Here is a 20,644-nt window from a genome sequence, read left to right on the forward strand (position 1 = left end):
CAGCATGGACTATCAGCTCGGAGACCGTGGCTGCTGTTACCCTTGAAGCTGCATCACGGACAGGAGCTTCCTCGATAGTGTACTCAACGACGAACCTCGGTGCACGAATGGCAAAACGTCATTTTTTCAGATTAATCCAGGTTCTGTTTACAACATCATCATGGTCGCTTCCGTGTTTGGCGACATCGCGGTGAACGCACATTGGAAGCGTGTATTCGTCATCACCGTACTGGCGTATCACCCAGCGTGATGCTATGGGGTGCCATTGGTTACACGTCTCGGTCACCTCTTGTTCGCACTGACGGCACATTGAACAGTGGACGTTACATTTCAGATGTGTTACGACCCGTGGCTCCACCCTTCATTCGATCTCTGCGAAGCCCTACATTTCAGCAGGATAATGCACGACCGCATGTTGCAGCTACTGTACGGGCCTCTTTGGATACAGAAAATGTTGGACTGCTGCCCTGGCCAGCACATTCTCCAGATCTCTCACCAATTGAAAACGTCTGGTCAATGGTTCAAATGGCTCTGAGCACTATGGGACTTAACATCTATGGTCATCAGTCCCCTAGAACTTAGAACTACTTAAACCTAACTAACCTAAGGACATCACACAACACCCAGTCATCACGAGGCAGAGAAAATACCTGACCCCGCCGGGAATCGAACCCGGGAACCCGGGCGCGGGAAGCGAGAACGCTACCGCACGACCACGAGCTGCGGACTGGTCAATGGTGGCCGAGCAACTGGCTCGTCACAATACGCCAGTCACTACTCTTGATGAACTGTGGTATCGTGTTGAAGCTGCATGGGCAGCTGTACCTGTACGCGCCATCGAAGCTCTGTTTGACTCAATGGCCAGGCGTATCGAGGCCGTTATTACGGCCAGAGGTGGTTGTTCTGGGTACTGATTTCTCAGGATCTATGCACCCAAATTGCGTGAAAATGTAATCACATGTCAGTTCTAGCATAATATATTTGTCCAATGAATACCCGTTTATAATCTGCATTTCTTCTTGGTGTAGCAATTTTAATGGCCAGTAGTGTAATAAAATTTCGGGAATACATTTGTCTATGTAGTGGAAGTGATCAAGGCTGCAAGATCACAGGTTAATATTAGAGCAAGATAAGTCATTGCAGATGTGAAATACTGAGCTAGAATGTTGAATGCAAGCGCAATACATTGTTGCCAGATGTCAGTTTGTGGGATGGAGTGACATGCCTGTTGTACGGGGGCGTTTGAAAAGTCCGTGCGAAGTCCGAGAGATGGCACCACCGGCGCGTATCGATGTCATATTTAGTTAGTAGCATCTTTGGAAAGAACGCACACCAAGTTTCAGCCATATTGCTCTATTTATTTGTGTTTGGCATATGTGCGAATCAAGGAAGTCAGGTGATTTTCAAGAAATGGACGAAAAAGAATTTCGTGTGGTGATTAAACATTACTTCATGAAAGGCAAAACGCCTCGGGAAACTAAAGAGAAGCTTGATAAACATTAAGGTGACTCTGCACCTTCGATTAGAGCAGTTTATAAGTGGTTTCAAAATTTTCGGAGTGACCATATGGGCACAAGTGATGCTGAACGTTCTGGACGCCCTGTGGAGGTTACGACTCCAGAAATCATTAATAAAATCCGTGATATGGTGATGGATGACAGAAGAATGAAGGTGCGTGAGATTGCTAGTACTATGGGCATCTCGAATGAATGGGTACATAATATCCTGCATAAACATTTGGACATGAGAAAGCTATCCGCAAGATGGGTTCCGCCATTGCTCACGCTTGACCAAAAACGGAATCGTGCGAAGTGTTGCAAGGCTGGTTCGCAGCTGTTCAGGAAGAATCTACAGGACTTTAAGCGTCGTTTCGTCACTGTGGATGAAACATGGATACACTATTACACTCCTGAGACCAAACAACGATCTGAACAATGGGTTACCAAGGGAGAATCTACACCAAAAAAAGGCGAAGACCATTCCTTCGGGCCCGCCGGGGTGGCCAAGCGGTTCTAGGCGCTACAATCTGGAACTGCGCGACCGCTACGGTCGCAGGTTCGAATCCTGCCTCGGGCATTAGTGTGTGTGATGTCCTACGGTTAGTTAGGTTTTAGTTCTAAGTTCTAGGGGACTGTTGACCTGAGAAGTTAAATCCCATAGTGCTCAGAGCCATTTGAACCATTCCTTCGGCCGGAAAGGTTATGGGCACTGTCTTTTGGTATTCGTAAGGGATAATCCTCATCGACTATATGGAAGAGGGTAAAACTATTACAGGTGCATATTATTCATCGTTATTGGACCGTTTGAAAACCGAGCTGCAAGAAAAACGCCGGTGATTGGACCGCAAAAAAGTCATTTTCTATCACAACAATGCACCAGCACACACTTAAGCAGTTGTGGTCGCAAAGTTAGTGGAAATAGGATTCAAACTCGTTTCACATCCCCACTATTCTCCAGACTTGGCTCCCTCGGACTAATATTTGTTCCCCAATTTGAAGAAATGGCTGGTGGGACGAAGATTTTTATTCAAATGAGGAGGTGATTGCAGCAACTAATAGCTAATTCCTATTATTCGGAAGGGATCAAAAAATTAGAACAGTGTTGGACGAAGTGTATAAGTCTAATGGGAGACTATGTGTAAAAATAAAAAAGGTTTACCCCAAACACGTAAGTAGTTTTTATTTTTGCACGGATTTTTCAAACGCCTCTCGTACATGGTTGACCAATACAGGGACGATTACTGCTGGCTGCGGATGATACTGGAGTTGTCCTATTATGTCCCATATGTGCTCCATCTAGTAATCGAGCAGGCCAAGGTGGCATGTCGACCCTCTGGAGGGCATGGTGGGTTGCAACAGCGGTTTGTGGGCGAGCGTTAACCTGCTGGAAAACACCATCTGGAATGCTGTTCATGAATGGCATCACAACAGGCCGGATTACCAGACTGATGTACAGTGTAGCAGTCTGGATGCGTCATTTCACAAGCTGCGACATCGTCGCGAAAAAACAAAGTGACCCGTATATGTAATAAGCTTGTGAAACTAGTGCCATGTCTGGCTTACGACTGAAGCAGCAAATCAGTACCGAGATCTGATGATGGTCATTAAAGACCGAAACCGTTAATCTGTTAAACAGAAAAGATTGTGACCATAGACGTAAATTAAAGGAAACCTGATTTCCGTCCTTGTAGTGGCACTACTATCGCCACTATTTTGCGACTGACACGAAATTCGGATAGACATAGAAACACGCCTACCAACTTTCGTTTGTGTTTCACAAACCGTTCTTGGTGCTGCAATTTTTTTCCCCATCTTTGTATGTCAGTGCGTGAGGAACGGCGTGCTATAATCGAGTTGCGAATTCCAAGTGTTCGTCCACACATGGAGCACGTCCGCCTTCAGCATAACTATGCCGTACCACACACGAGCGCTTCAGCATGTGTATCAGTTCGACGCTTTGGTTTCACTCGTCGATCATCCTCCGCACAGTTCTTACTTGACCCCATCCGCTCTTTGTCTGTTTCCAGAGCTCAAAGAACAACTTCGGGTACTTCACTTTGATGGTGATGAAGCGATGCCGTAAGAGGTGAGGTTATGGCTCCGTGAACCCAGTCACTCGTTCTGCGGTTACGGTGCCAACAAACTGGTCTGTCGTTGGGAGAAATGTACTCGCCTCCAAGGTGACTATGTTGAGAAACGAACTCGTAGAGATGAAGAATAATGTTGCAGAATGTTAATAACGCTTGTTTTATTTACAAAACCGTAAGAGTTATCACATTAAAAATTCCGATGCATTACTTTTCGCCGGCCGCGGTGGTCTCGCGGTTCAAGGCGCGCAGTCCGGAACCGCGCGACTGCTACGGTCGCAGGTTCGAATCCTGCCTCGGGCATGGATGTGTGTGATGTCCTTAGGTTAGTTAGGTTTAAGTAGTTCTAAGTTCTAGGGGACTGATGACCACAGCTGTTAAGTCCCATAGTGCTCAGAGCCATTTCAACCATTTGAACCATTGACAAACTGCCTATTGGCTTCTGTCTCGGGTTCTGCGGCCGACGTTCATCTAATGATTTTTCTGACGTTTCGCCAGCACGAGTGGCTGGCATTGTCAAAGGTTCGCCCTCCATTGCCGGTGGTGAACTGGAGGCGAGCTCGCGGCCGCAGACTATATGTACCTTGCGCGCCAACGTCCGAGGGCTTCTCCGCGGTCATTTCCGGTGCGGTTCTCTTGCTACCTGCGACCTTCGTTCGCTGCAGTACGGGAAACCAGGATCCGTTTACCTTAAGGGTTTCCTCTTTCTTGTCCAGTCATTCCGACATAAACTTTTCCATTAACACCAGGATCAAAGAGCATAAGCGACATTGCAGGTTGAGGCAGGTAGAGAAATCGGCCGTGGCAGAGCACGCACTGAATGAGACCGACCAAGTAATAAATTTCGCCGACACGAAAGTTCTGGCTGTAGAGAAGCACTATCTCACGCGCTTGTTCAGAGAAGCTGTAGAAATCCAAAAACACGCGAACAGTTTGAACAAGAAAGAGGAAAGCCTTAAGGTAAGCGGATCCTGGCTTCCCGTACTGCAGCGAACGGAGGTCGCAGGTAGCAAGAGGAGAACCGCACCGGAAATGACCGCGGAGAAGCCCTCGGACGTTGGCGCGCCAGGTACATACAGTCTGCGGCCGCGAGCTGGCCTCCAGTTCACCACCGGCAATGGAGGGTGAAGCTTTGACAATGCCAGCCACTCGTGCTGGCGAAACGTCAGAAAAATCATTAGATGAACGTCGGCCGAAGAACCCGAGACAGAAGCAATAGGGCCGGCCGAAGTGGCCGCGCGGTTCTGGCGCTGCAGTCTGGAACCGCGAGACCGCTACGGTCGCAGGTTCGAATCCTGTCTCGGGCATGGATGTGTGTGATGTCCTTAGGTTAGTTAGGTTTAACTAGTTCTAAGTTCTAGGGGACTAATGACCTCAACAGTTGAGTCCCATAGTGCTCAGAGCCATTTGAATTTGAAGAAGCAATAGGCAGTTTGTCAAGAAGTGGCCACGAAAGCCTTAACAATTTTGTATTTGAACCATTACTTTTCAGCACACTCCCGTAGCCCCTCGATTGTCAGTGAAATTTGACGCTTTCGTGCCTCTCTTTTTACTTTACGTTACTTACCCCTGTAATTTCACAGGATTCATCATTTTTAAGATGTTGGACCATCTAGTTGTTAAAACTGTGGCCGGTGTCTGATATGGGCAACGACGGACTGCATCGTTGTTCGGACACTAATGACAGAATCATTTGTAACATCTGTTGCATGGAATGGATGCAAGATACACCATAAAGGGCGGATTTTAATCTAGAGCTGCTGATTTCTGTGAGAAAAGACAAATTAATGACTGAATACAATACGAGTTCGGTCATTATGTCACTTCGCTATGATCTTCCGACTTCTCTGTTTCTAGTCTGCAACATATTATACAGTGGCAAGAATAATGTAACTATTTGCAATGACAGTAGCTAATTTAAAATAATTATAATAATTCTAAACAGATATCACATATGATTACTTTAAGCCAACAAACGATATATTTTAAACACAATTTACATAGCCTGTATTTTCGCTACGACTGGCTCCCGGGGAAAGACAAGACAAGAGTGAGGCGCGTTCTTACACAAAAACAAGAAAACATTTTTCCCTACTCTTCTCTGTGTTAGCGACAGGCCATTTCAGCATCGCTGACCATCGATAGATATCTACTACGATGACGTAGAATTATATTGCTGCCACATTACACTGAATAAATGGACACTATGTGAGATCTTTCCTTCAAAAGGAAATGTTTTGAGTTCAGATTTCAAAGTTATGCCTCCACACTATTTGTTGTTTATTTGTTTTCCTTTCAGTTGCTTTCCTGGTTGTCCTATAGCTTCTGCTACACTTGTCTGGTTTCTTTCTTTCCTTGCAATTACGTGTTTGCAACCGCTGATGCGGCAAGTTAAGGTCCGGCAGGCTGCGAGCAAATTCTTCCGTAGTGTTTTCGAGGCCGACATGGTGGCACAACTGTGAACACATAGGGAGACGGTACGATACGAAGTTGGCTTTGATGGTGGGAATGTGCGTACTAAGTCTAATAGACAAGCTGACAACAGAAATATAATGTTGCTGGATTTGAAATCTGTTTCTTGTTGAGGAAACAAAATGCCAGAATCGAGGAGTTGTGAATGGATTAAGACCCTCCTATAGTTCTCCCAACAGCAGCGCCAAAAGACTTCTTTTTCTTTTCCCGAAAGATGGGCGGTATGTCTCCAGCCTCATAGTTTATCATACAGTGACATTTTAACTGGTGCATGGAATACGGAATGGAGGTCGCCATCTTGTCCACGGTCCTAACAGGCACAACAACATCGACTTTATGAGGGAGCAATGCGTGTGTGTAGGCCGTATTGCACCTGCTACGATGCAACACACCGTTTATTAAACAGAAAATATGGATACACAGTAATAACTTGACAGTTCACAATTACAGGCCGTGCCCGGCCGCCGTAAACCGTGGAACACACCACTGATATCAGTTCACTTGATAACACACTAGGGTCGAATGATGCAAACAAATGCAAAATGTAACCAGCCATATCTGTACTTCCAGATACACTTACAATAGACTTGTTACTTAGGAGCAAGAGTTTAACCAGACAGTTGTAAATGTTTGGGAATGATCCATCTGAACAAAATCTTAAAGGACGACGTATCGTTTCCGCTGTCCTGGTCTCATTCCAACTGACTACTAGTTACGGAGTGTCGTTAAAAGCGAGATGTATGGGGAGGACCCACAATAGAAGCAACAGATGTAAGCCTGCTTTTAGAAGTCATTCTTCAGTTTAAAAGTGAATTATTAAATTCAAGTAGGGTCGTCAAGTATTAATCCAATGCAGCTATTATAACTGTGTCGCGGGATAGCCAAGATTCAAAGGCAACTGGGTCCTGGCTTAATGAGATTCTAAAACTAAGCTTTATTTGATTGAAAACTTCTACTCTTGGCGAAATACAATCGCTGCTGATTCTACTTTAAAGTACTGCAGGCCACAGTTAGTTATCTGACAGAGAGTGCTGACCGTACCGTAGGTAGTACGGAGACAACTGCCCTCCTGCTGAGGTATCTGGATCATCTGAGCAATCCTTGCAGTCCAGCGAGAAGCATCAAACGGCCCACGATCCTGTGATAACAGCACGTTCCGGAGAGGACCCAGTAGTTAAAACAACGTTACTAGGGCTATAGATGGACCATGGTCTCCTCTCCAACCATCTTCCAGAGGCGTTTAGTCCACAACATCCTGTAGAAACCTCGGCGGGACATGGAAGAAATGGAAAGGAGATATTGTCAGATCCTGTGAAGCACCAACTTGTGCCTTAAATAATGTGCAGGATGCTTCAGGTAATTCATCCAATTTCATAAAACTGTATTTTCTGGACGAATGTATATCGAAGCTACGGATAAACTTTGACTTTCACACAGACCTCCGAAGTTTTTACTTTCGATAAAACCATCCTTTACAACAGTATATGATTTACAGACGTGCATGTACAATCTTGGGATACTTTTTACAGTCACGTTTAGAGCCAAGTTTACATTAGCCTTTCACAGATGTCCAACATACCGTCAACGGACACACAACAAACAGCCATGCGATGGGCCGACTCGAACCAAACTTTTGCGAGCACTTCTGGAGATGAGACTTCCTGGCAGATTAAAACTGTGTGCCCGACCGAGACTCGAACTCGGGACCTTTGCCTTTCGCGGGCAAGTGCTCTACCATCTGAGCTACCGAAGCACGACTCACGCCCGATACTCACAGCTTTACTTCAGCCAGTATCTCGTCTCCTACCTTCCAAACTTTACAGAAGCTCTCCTGCGAGACGAGATACTGGCAGAAGTAAAGCTGTGAGTACCGGGCGTGAGTCGTGCTTCGGTAGCTCAGATGGTAGAGCACTTGCCCGCGAAAGGCAAAGGTTTAATCTGCCAGGAAGTTTCATATCAGCGCACACTCCGCTGCAGATTGAAAATCTGATTCATACTTCCGGAGATGTTGCATTCCCTGCTGTTGCTATACGGTGTCACACTTCACCCAAAGTTGTTTGAAGAAAAGATACGTTGACGGAGTGTTTCACTATTCCGGGCAACAAAAATACCTTGTTAGAAGGCCAATGGTGCAATGTGAGATCCGTACACACCTTGCGATTGCTTCGTCGTGGATGTAGCACATTGTTAAAAACTGCTCTTATATGCAGGTACCATCGGGCTGGTGCTCCATCCTATTGAAACTTGTTCCCGCCGTTGTGAAAAATACCTGCATTCCGAAAATTTCCAGGTACGTGATTTCTGTAATGGTCTGTTCCAACCGCGAAAACAAAAAAAAAAAAAAAAAAAATGAGAGAGGTAAATTATTTCTTGCAAATCTTTGGAGAACCTCTAGTGCTCTACTGGGTATTTGGCTACTGTGTTCTACATCTATATCTTCATATATATTGCTCAAGGCATCACATGCCGCTTGGCGGAGAGTACATTGTAACAATACTGCTCATTTCCTCTCATGTTCCACTCTCGAAAAGATCGAGGGGAAACTGTTATATGTTTCCGTATTAAATTTCCCTAAGCTTCCTGATCATTATGCGAAATGTACGATAGCGGCAGAAGAATCGGTCTGTAGTCAGCTTCAAAAGCCGGTTCCCTAAATTTTCATTCTAGTGTTTCGCCAAACAAAGTCGTCTTCCCTCGAGCGATTCCCATTTGAGTTCACGAAGTATCTCCGTACTATTGTCGTGTTGATCAAACCTACCGGTAACAAATCCAGCGGCTCACCTCAGAATTACTTCCACGTCTTCCTTTACGTCCGACATGGTACGGATCGCAAGTACTCGACCATTACTCAAGAATGGCTCGCACCAGTGCTCCATACACGGTCTATATACTTCCCTAAAATTCTTCCAATAATCCGAAGTCGACCAATCGCCTTCCCTTCTACCGTCTTCATGTGCTCTTTTCATTTCAAATCGCTTTATAGCGTTACGCCAAAATGTTTAATCGATTTGTCGGTGCCAGCCAGCACACTATTAATCCTGTATTCAAATATTATGGGATTTTTCCTACTCGTCTGCATTAACTTACTTTCTCCCATATTTATACCAAGTTGGCATTCATCACACGAACTATAAATTTTGTCTAAGTCATCTTTTACCCTTCCACAGCCACTCAACGACGGCATTTTCCCGTACAGCGCAGCGCCTTAAGCAGACAGCCTCAGATTGCTGCTCAGCCTGCCCGCCACATAATTTATGTATACAGATAATAAGAGCGGTCGCAACACAGTTCCCCGCGGCACTGCTGGCGACACCCTTGTCTCCGAATAAACACTCGCCGTCGAGGGTAACGCAACTTACTTACTGTTACTTACGAAGTCTTCGCGCCACTCACATATCTCGGAACTTAATCCGTATTCTCGGACATTCTGCAGTGCACCACAGTGTCAAACGCTTTCCGGAAATCTAGGAATATAGAATCTGCTGCTTCACCTTCATCCACGGATCGCTAGGCGTCATGTGATAAAAGGGCAAGCTGAGTTTCGCACGAGAGACGCTTTATAATCCGTCTTCATTTGTGGACAGAAACTTCTCCTTCTCAAAGGAATTTATTGTATCTCAACGGAGAATATGTACAAGCATTCTGCAGCAAACCGATGTTAATGACATTAGTATGTAACTTTACAGGTCCTTTCTTTTACGTTTCCCATATACAAAAGTCACCCCAGCTTTTTTTTCCAATCGGTTGGGACTTCGCGCTGGGTGAGAGATTCGCGATAAATGCAGTTTAAGTAAGGGACCAACAGCCCACCCTGCTGGCCGCGCGGTCTGGCACGCTGCTTCCCGAGCGGGAAGGCGTGCCGGTCCCCGGCACGAATCCGCCCGGAGGATTAGTGTCGAGGTCCGGTGTGACGGCCAGCCTGTGGATGGTCTTTAAGGCGGTTTCCCATCTGCCTTGGCAAATGCGGACTGGTTCCCCTTCCCTCGCCTCACTTACATTATGTCGGTGATAGCTGCGCAAATACTGTCTCAACGTCCGCGTACGCCATAATTACTCCACCACGCAAACATTTGGGGTTACACTCGATTGGTATGAGACGTTCCCGGGGTGGTCCACTGGGGGTCGAACCGCACAATAACCCTGGGTTCGGTGTGGGGTGGCGGTGGGGTGGGTGGACTGCTGTGGCCTGTTGTGGGGTTGTGAACCACTGAGGGCTACGGCGGGACGAAGCCTCTCAGTCGTTTCTAGGTCCCCAATACACAAGAGACCAACACTTTAGAGTACTCTTTGAAGAACGTAATTGGGATTTCGTCTGGATCTGGTGACTCATTTGTTTCCAACTTTTTCAGTTGCTTCTGTGTGCCAGGAATACTTATTACTATACCCTCCATACGGGAGGCTGTGCGTTGGGAAACGACCGTATGTTTTTACGATCCTCCTGGTTGAATCATTTCTTAAACGCGAAATTCAAAACTTAAGCTTTACTTTGCTGTTTTCTGTTGCCACATCAGACTGGTCAGAGAGTGACTGGATAGAAGCCTTCGTCCCGCTTCCCGATTTTACGTAGAACCGGAATTTTTTTGTGTGCTCAGTCAGATGTTTTGCTGCGGTATGACGGTGGAAGTCTTCGTATGCTTCGCGCAGAGGATCTTTTTACAGACGCACGAGTTTGTATTAATTTTCGCCTGCCGTCATTTGTGTGTTCTTTGTTGGACCGAGAATGCAACAGTCTGAGTTTCCTCAGCATTTTCTGAACTTTATTATAAATCCACGGTGGGTCTTGTCCTCCGTAATTCGTTTGCTCTGCACGTACTTCTCCAGAGTAGGAGCCACAATCAATTTAAACTTTGCCGATAATTCCTCTACATCCGTCATACTGGAACTAAATGACGTCTATTCACTGTCTAAGTCGGATGCTGACAACTGCTTATCTGCTCTTTCGAGCAAAAATACTCTCCTAGACTTCCTGACGGATTTACTAACTTTAGTAACCATCGTCGATGTGGTGGCGTCACGATAACTTATCCTTTTCTCTATATACCGTTGTCGAGAAGAGCAGACCTGTTTGTAGCTACAAGAAGTAAAGTATTTCCATTTTTTGTGGATTGTCGCACTAGACCGTTTTGGGCAAATGTGTTCAAACCTACTTCACAAGAATATCTGTCCGTACTACCTGCAATGAATGCTATGCTCGGTAGGTTAAAGTCGCCTCCGACTAATATTGCATGCTCTGTGTACTTTCGCGCTACTGAGGGTAGACTTTCTCTCAGTGATTCTAAAACAGTCACGGCGGAATCGGGTGACCGGTGAAAACGATCAGATAATTAACTGAGTTTACCGAAGCCTATTACTCGCGTCCAGGTAACTCAGTTTCGACCTCGGTACACATGATATTTTTGTCGACTCGAATGAACACTTTCTCTCGTGTAGCATCTAATACGCTCGTCGGCATACGTTCCATACGTCGCTAAATATTTCGCAGTTTTCTGCTTCAATTCCGAGAATCATTTGAGCGCGACCTTTACTGGTGGGGGTCAGTAAATTCAGTAACTTTGTTACGAACACTTCGACAGGTTATTGTTAAAATGTTGACAGTCGACGAGTGTTTACTTCGTAGGCGATCTGATTTCGTTGTCTGCCTATCGACTGCCGAGCGTTCATCAGAGGACGTCTAATTATCGGTTAGCCTTAAAAAAAAAACACACGAGCACTCCTCAAGTACTCCATGTTCTTACGATGTGATGGTTCACATTTCCACTTAAATGGAATGTATTCTCACCAGTAAAGTAAACACCAAATGTGAAAGCAGATTGTTGTCTTCCATCTCGTCACCCGGAGTTCATTCGCAAAAGTCTACATGTTGTTGTAATCACCAGCACGAAGGACTTGCAGTAACTGAATCCTGTGTGGTTTGAAATACCGACTTATTTGCAAAACACACCTGACTGATACACAGAGAATAGCTAGCTCTCGGCGGAGACGTGTGCTGACTTCTGTGGACAATGTGTTAAATATCTTGAACGAGCGCACGGAGTCTACCTGTAGATTCCTCCTTACATAAAGAAAACTAGCTTCTTGAAACAGAAATCGTCGAATGCTTTGAGCTGTAGGAGGTGCACTGCTGTACTCTTTATGCAAAATCACACGGCACAACGGCAGCTGCTGGAACGAAGAACACAAAGCGGTTTTTTTCTCTGTGTTGTCGCAGTCTCGACTCGACGCACGTTCGGTAAGGCCCCTGCGGGCAACCACGTGAACGAGCAACGTAAAACTGGTATAAAAGTAAGCCTTTAGTTCCGATGCGTAGGTAAAAGTTGCTGTTTTCATTCATGAAAAAGATAGGGTTTTGTGCAGGCGGATGAATTATTTTCGAAGCACTCTGTACTTTATGCAGGAGATCGAGATCCAGACCAGCAGAATGTTTCAACAGGTCACGTCCAAAAATTGCACTAACCTGAACTCCGTAGCACTGTCGCTTGTGTTTCACACAGGCCTTCGTATCGTCGATGTACTACGGGCAGCTAGCGGTTGACGCATCGGCGTCGAGGAAGAAGACGAGGGGTTGGAATCCTCTTCTGGCCATCCTGATCTAGATTTTCCGCGGATTTCCTTAAGTTCTTCGGCCTGGAGTCTCATTGACTGGAGTAGAACTGCCTTCAGTGATGATTCCCGCTTCGAATCGAGCCACCATGGTCAACGAAAACGTGTCTGGAGACGCCCTGGAATGCGGTGTCACATCAACTTGACTTCGTCTGCCACAAGGCGCGACAACCATAAGTGCTGGTCGCGGGTGCCATTACTTTTCAGAGCAGGACCCCTTTGGTTGACATCCGCTGTATCCTTACAGCACAGCGGTACGTCGACGATATTCTACACTCCGTTCCTTTACCATTCATTGCAATCCACCCATTACAGTTTAACAAGATAATGCCCTCCCCTCACGGCGAGAGCTTGTCTTTGTGTTTCCCAAACCCAACTTTGGCCAGCAAGACCGCCGCACCTCTCCCCAGTTGAGAACATTTGGAAGATTGTGCGCAGGGCCCTCCAGCCATCTTGGGATTTCTTGACGATCTAACGCTACAGTTGGACAGAATTTGCCACGACATCCCTCAGGACGACACCCAACAACTCTTTCAGTCAATTCCAAACCGAATAACTGCTTGCATAAGGGCCAGAGGTGGGACAACGCGTTATGAACTTACTCAATTCGTGAAGCTCTTTTATCTTGAATAAATAATCAATTTTTTGTGAAATTTTAATCATTTGTATGTACATGTACATTATATCGAGTGACACCACGGGTGCTGCACAGGAGGGAGCGCTTCAGAAAACACTGAGCCCCTCGCTCCTGGGAAACCACTGCCCCATCTCCTACTACCCCCCATCCGAGGGCGAAGACCTCAGCACTACTTTGTACTTCTCTCCCAGAGATGGCGTGATCCTACATCTAGCTTACGTTCTATTTTAGATCTGCTCTACGCTGCATCGTGTACTGTCACCTATTTCTAAATTTGTCTTACAGTCTGTCTAATGTATCATCAGTCACGTTTAATTACCATCCTATTTATAGCTTTACCAGCTACGTTCTTTATTCTTTAGAGCTCTACCATTTGTGTATTTATGAACATATTCTGTCTCGTATAATAAATGGTCAGTATTGTTCCATGCGTATTGGTTCAAATGGTTCAAATGGCTCTGAGTACTATGGGACTTAACATCTTAGGTCATCAGTCCCCTAGAACTTAGAACTACTTAAACTTAACTAACCTAAGGACATCACACACATCCATGCCCGAGGCAGGATTCGAACCTGCGACCGTAGCAGTCTCGCGGTTCCGGACTGAAGCGCCTAGAACCGCACGGCCACCGCGGCCGGCTCCATGCGTATTAATACTGGACTCATCTGCTTTAGTAGATAGCAATTCTACTGCGTCAACTAGTGCATTTTAGTGCCTTACATTTAGTTCTTATTCTCTGGTCTGTCTTCGCCTTCTGTTGTACCGCTGTCCGTTGATCGGCTGCCACTACTACTGTATTGTCCAAGAAGCCATTCGACAGAGATTGGATGACGATGATTACGATGCCGGTGATAGAATTATTTGAGCGCACGACAGTGAGGTGTTTAGCACCCATAGTATGTTCTGGAGAGTCGAATGTGGTCTAAATAAGCAAAAGCGCTAAAAACTGTAGAACAAAAAGATAAAATAATTTCTAAAACTGCTCTTGTGAAACATACATACATACATACAGCAGAATAAAAATAGTACAAAAGCTCGTTATCTGCCATTTCTTAAAACATGGATGAAAGTAAAGGGAGAAGCGATGAAAGAGTACATGCGGCTTGCTGATGACTGAACAAAAAATGATGCGCCGTCCACTCTGTAACACATGAAAACCTCCAGCGTAACAGATTACGTTGGTATCTGGACAGTTGAAAAAATTTAAAACGCTTACCACACTCGTCTTGTCACAAGTTAACATAGAGGGATGGTTCCCATTTAAAGTTCACTCTCGCCCTGCAGGATTCATGGTGTCAGTTCCCTCCAGCACTACTTGAGACATTAGTCGCGTCCACGCCACGTCGTGTTGCGGCTCTTCTGCGTGCTGGCCCTCTGGCCCTACACGAAATTAGGCAGGTGTACCAGTTTCTTTGGCTCTTCAGTGAATAACGGTTACAGAATAGATACGTGTCACAAGTTTGGACTCTCGCTGGTTGCTGTATAGCGCCCTGGCTTGCTTTCTTGTGGTTATGTTCAAGTTTTTGTGCTGTTGTAGTTTGTAAGAAATTTACGTATGGTGCTCACTTTTGTATTTGCACGTATAATCGTTTCACGAGAAAGCTTACTTCCCTGATGCCTATGTTTACAATGGGTTTTCACTCTCGGAAATCAAAGGTAATAGCCACATTACTAAGATCGTATTACTACACAGTCGTCCGCAAATTGAGGACTGTTTATTTCTCTTTTCCTTCATCTTCCTCCAAAACCTTTTCATTTTGGCAGAATGTGTTTTTTCCCTCTCATCTGACCAATTGACACCAGTTCTTCTTAAGTTTGTTTTAGCTTCCCGTAAATCTTTGAATTTTTTGATTTATAGTCGGAATTTGTCTCTGTTCAGTAAGGTTTCCTATTTAATCTGCTTTTTAAAGTCATTTTTTGTCTTGCTCCCCACTCATTTTCTTTGTCTGTTTTCATATTTGGATGATTTTGGTTAATCGGTCTTCCTTCATCCTCTCTCGACGTCCGTAGAGTGTAGCACGTCTTTTCCTGATCTCGTCTGTTATTTTAGGATAGAGTGAGTATATTTCCTTATTTGGTCTCAAAACCCATTTGCCATCTTTGTTCTTTCTTGGACCTAACATTTTTCGTAGGATGCTTCTTTCTGGCGTTTGAAAATCTTGTAATATCTTTTTGCATCCGTGTACGAGTAGTGTTTACGACCCATATAGGACTTCGTATTTTACGACTGTTCTATAATGCCTGTATTTAAAATTTTCAGAAAATCATTTTCTTATTCTGCAGATTCTCTACTTTTAAGTATGCCCTGTTATTTTTTCTGTCCTAATTTTAACTGCTTCTTTTTCACTTTATATGTTTATATTTTAATCCAGATCTTTAAAGTTGTGTGTTTTCTAGACGTTGCCAACGACCTTGCCGCAGTGGTAACACCGGTTCCCGTCAGGTCACCGAAGTTAAGCGCTGTCGGGCTGCGCTAGCACTTGGATGGGTGACCATCCGGTCTGTCGAGCGCTGTTGGCAAGCGGAGTGCATTCAGCCCTTGTGAGACAAACTGAGGAGCTACTTAAATGAGAAGTAGCGGCTCCGGTCTCGGAAACTGACATACGGCCGAGAGAGCGGTGTGCTGACCACATGCCCATCCATATCCGCTTCCATGACGTCTATGAGCTGAGGATGACACGGCAGCCGGTCGATACCGTTGGGATTTCATGACCTGTTCGAGAGGAGTGTAGTTTATTTTGTTTTCTACATGTTGTCGTACTTAGTTTTTAAAATTGTAGGTGAGGTACTTTCACTGGTCATGTACTGTCTCTTTTAAAGCGGAATTTTTTTTAAATTTATTTCGTATAAAAAATTTAATATCATTAATATTGTAGGATCACTTAAAATGGTAGGATAGCTGTAACGACAATTGTTGTATGCAAATAACACGTTAATAAAGTAGATGTGTAGCAGAATTTTGGAAAAATATATACTACCTCATTCAACAACCTGATGTATGCGTAGGTCCCGTCTGAAAAGAAACTTTTGAAATCACTAACAAGTGAGTTCGAATAACGAACGAATAGACGTTTTCACGTCCAAAAATCGTTACCGGAAGTTGCGCTCTCTGAGAGAAGTAAATACACTCAAAAAAGTACTCATCCAATACATGGATTTTCGTTTAAGGATGTTCAGTTAGAGAAAAATTGTCAGAGTGAAGTACAGCAGGGATATATATTTGTTTATTAAACAGTGAAAAGGAGAATACAAAGAGGAAACAGTTTTTTATATTTATATAAACGTAGTTGAACACCCAATGTAAAGACTGACAATTTAGGATGCAAAATAAGTATTCGTCTGGAATACTGAAAATGACACTCGGAACATGGAATGTTGTAGTTAGTACTTAGTAGTCCTTCCTTTCGTCTTTATAATCTCATGCATTCTCCTAGGCACGGATTTCATCAGAGACTCTATTCTCTGCACTGTAATTTTACGCTTTTCTTCTAATAGAGCGTTCTTTATATAATTGCTATTGGATATCTAATGTTTTCTCATGTTTTGTAGAGTACATTCCACAAATTTTCTATTGGATCCTTGTTTGGGGCGAGAGCTATATGTTTTGGATCTTTATCTTGTGTGAAAATATATCCCCAGAAAGATCCATTTTATTCACACTTCTTAACGTATATGATTTTGGGATTTTTATGTAAGTCGTGTGGTCCATGAATCCATTAACAAAACGCAAATTTCGGACATAATTTGTACTCGTGCAACCCCAAACAAGTACTGAACCTCCTTCATGTTTAACTGAGCCTATTATATTTCTCTATTCAAGTTCACATTTCTTTATTTTCCACAGTGTTGGCTGCATATTTGACTTAAACACCTCGGATCACTCTCGTCAGTAAATACAACCTTCCTCTAGAAATAAAACCCATGGGATTTATGTTCTCTTGAAAATGCAACTCTCGCTTCTTTCTTTTGATTTCACTGAAATACGGTTTTCTACGTATTGTTCGGCCTCCACATCCAGCTTCATAAAGCACATTTCTTATAGTCTATACCGAAACAGACTTTCCTGTATGCATTCGAACTTCAGTAGCAAGTTTTGGAGCGATTCGTTTTTTAAGTTTTCTTGACTTTTCTAACGAGCTGTTGTTTTTTCATGTCGGATAGAACAGCAGGCGACTGCCTCGTGATTGGTTTTCGTACATTTGGCTCTGATTAAGCGTGTAGACAATAGCGTTTAATGTACTGGTAGGTATACCAATGCTTTCTCCAATTTCTTGAAAAGGTTTCCTTTTCCGAAACAACCTTACGCAGATTTTTCTTTCGTCTTTTGTAGTTTTTGCAACGGCCTTTCCGCAGTGGATACACCGGTTCCCGTCAGATCACCGAAGTTAAGCGCTGTCGGGTGTGTCCGGCTCTTGGGTGGGTGACCATCCAGGATGCCATGCGCTATTGCCATTTTTCGGGGCGCACTCAGCCTCGTGACACGAATTGAGGAGCTACTCGACCGAACAGTAGCGGCTCCGATCAAAGAAAACCGTCATAACGACCGGGAGAGCGGTGTGCTGACCCCACGCTCCTCCTATCCGCATTCTCATCTGAGGATGACACGGTGGTCGGATGGTCGCGATGGGTCCCTTGTGCCCTGCAAACGGAATGCTTGAGTGCTTTTTTGTAGTTTCGCGATGTTTTCGATCCACATTATTCAAATGCCACTCAACGGCCTATGAAAATGGAGAGGCAACTATCCACTGTAGTGGATGAAACACAGCTGCATAATATGGTATAAATGCGTGGTGTCTTTCCTTTCGGACGGACACCATAGGAATCCACTGCTGCGGTACGTATCACGTAAACTGAAGGCGGAGGAGGGAGAAAGGAAAGGCATTAGTGATGTCAGCTGCATCGGAATTTTATGTGGAATCAGCGGCGGTGAGTAAAAATACGTGCCAAACCAGGACTCGAATACGGGATCTTATGCTTACCAGTTAGTTGCGTTAACCACAGTACTTTTCGGACAGGGTGTTTATCGACATTGTGCGGACTATCTCGACACACCTCCATCGAGCGCTACCTGTGGGCAGCTCCTCTCCACGCCGTATATGCTTGCCATTTTAAGATTCCTGCAAGAGGCCGAATGCAATTTTGCACCTGCACTGGAGGTGGTGGATTCATGGCCCGTCGCGGCGAAATAACTATATGAATGGGTGACGTCTGTTCTTTCGGACAATGATTCATCTCGATGGGCCATGAATCCACCGCCTTGAGTGGGGATGCACAATTATGTCCGTGATCCTGTGGTAATCTCAAAGTAGCAAGCATGGAGGACGTGGATGTGTCGGCGGATAGGTGGCAGTCGATGGAAGTGTGGCGCGGCTGGGATGCGTGCCGAAATAGTCTGTGGAATTGAGATAAATACTGTGTCCGGATGGAGCAGTGCTTAACGCAGCTGCCTAGTAAGCAGGTAATTCCAGGTTCGAGACCTGGTGCGGCACACATTTTTGCTCATCACTGCTGATTTTGCGTAAATTCTCAGCGCAGCTGACATCGATAATTCCTTCCCCTTTCCTCTCCTTTCTCCCTCCTTCACCTTAAATTTACACAGCCGGTTAGGGAAAGGGAGAGAGGTGTGTGTCGGTGAGATACCGTACCTCGGATCTTGTGTACTAGGTGAAAAGTTGTTGGAGATCGGTTGGGACATGATTTAAAATATCGTGGTTTTTTTGAACCTATGCTGGGACTCGAATCTGAGCCAGCTGCTCACGAGTCAGATGCACTTGCACTGATCTCTACGCCGTCATGGCACAGTGGCTTCGCCCAACTGTACGGACTATCCTAGCATGCCTCTTCTTCAACCCAAATTCCCATTTCCACGTCAGACCACTGTTTGTGTTTAGGGGGGAATACCAAGTGGGTTGAGACGTGAATGGGAATTTGGACTGAGGTGGTGGGGGTGTACATTGCGGTCATGTGTGCAGTTGTGGAAAGCCAGTGTGCCAGGATGGGGTAGTGGTTAGTGCACTTGTTTAGTGAGCAGATGACCCGAGTGAATCCCAGTCTTGGTGCAAATTTCATTCATCGCTTCAGTTTACATATATACATCATATGTGTTTGAGACTTGGAAAGGTCTCTGGAATCATACAGTTTCATTTCATTAAAGCGCCTGTACCTGGTTTCAGGCAGGGTCCACCGATTGTTCGATGCTGAGGTGATATTCCAATACAGCTGGAAAGGTTCTGCAGTGCTGGAATGAGATTTTCAGTCTTCAGCGGAACGTGCGCCGATATGGAACTTCCTGGAAGATTAAAACTGTGTCCCGGCCCGAGACTCGAACTCGGGACCTTTGCCTTTCGCGGGCAAGTGCTCTACCAACTGAGCTACCCAAGCACGACTCACGACACGTCCTCACAGCTTCAGTTCTGCCAGTACCTCGTCTCCTACCTTCCGGACTTCACAGAAGCTCTTCTGCGAACCTTGCAGAACTAGCACTTCTGGAAGAAAGGATACTGCTGAGACATGGCTTAGCCACAGCCTGGGGAATGTTTCCAGAGTGAGAGCTTCTGTGAAGTTTGGAAGGTCGGAGAAGAGGTACTGGCAGAATTGAAGCTGTGAGGACGGGTCGTGAGTCGTGCTTGGGTAGCTCAGTTGGTAGAGCACTTTCCCGCGAAAGGCAAAGGTCCCGAGTTCGAGTCTCGGTCGGGACACAGTTTTAATCTGCCAGGAAGTTTCTGCAACGCTGTATGAGTTTAAGGGGGTGTAGGAAGTGAGGTGAGGTGTGAATGGGACTCTCTGTTGAGGAGGGAGTATACTGTGCAAAGCTGCTGTGCCAGGATGGCGTAGTTGTGAACGCATCTGCCTAGTCAGCTGGAAACCTGGGTTCCAGTCCCAGCCTCTGCAGGAATCAGCATGGGTTTCGAAAAAGACGATCGTGTGAAACCCAGCTCGCGCTATTCGTCCACGAGACTCAGAGGGCCATAGACACGGGTTCACAGGTAGATGCCGTGTTTCTTGACTTCCGCAAGGCGTTCGATGCAGTTCCCCACAGTGGTTTAATGAACAAAGTAAGAGCATATGGACTATCAGACCAATTGCGTGATTGCATTGAATTCCTAGATAACAGAACGCAGCTTGTCATTCTCAATGGAGAGAAGTCTTCAGAAGTAAGAGTGATTTCGGGTGTGCCGCAAGGGAGTGTCATAGGACCGTTGCTATTCACAATATACATAAATGACCTTGTGGATGACATCGGAAGTTCACTGAGGCTTTTTGCGGATGATGCTGTGGTATATCGAGAGGTTGTAACAATGGAAAATTGTACTGAAATGCAGGAGGATCTGCAGCGAATTGACGCATG

The 20,644-nt window shown here is 45.2% G+C and overlaps 1 protein-coding gene and 1 pseudogene across 10 annotated transcripts in view; both read left to right on the forward strand.

Annotated features, from left to right (window-relative positions):
* Window positions 1-20,644, forward strand: part of LOC124797888 (voltage-dependent L-type calcium channel subunit beta-1) — a 739,772-nt gene that overhangs the window by 69,315 nt on the left and 649,813 nt on the right. The window lies entirely within an intron of this gene.
* Window positions 15,699-15,816, forward strand: LOC124799834 (annotated as a pseudogene).

Source organism: Schistocerca piceifrons, chromosome 5, assembly GCF_021461385.2.
Source record: "Schistocerca piceifrons isolate TAMUIC-IGC-003096 chromosome 5, iqSchPice1.1, whole genome shotgun sequence".
NCBI classification, from domain to species: domain Eukaryota; kingdom Metazoa; phylum Arthropoda; class Insecta; order Orthoptera; family Acrididae; genus Schistocerca; species Schistocerca piceifrons.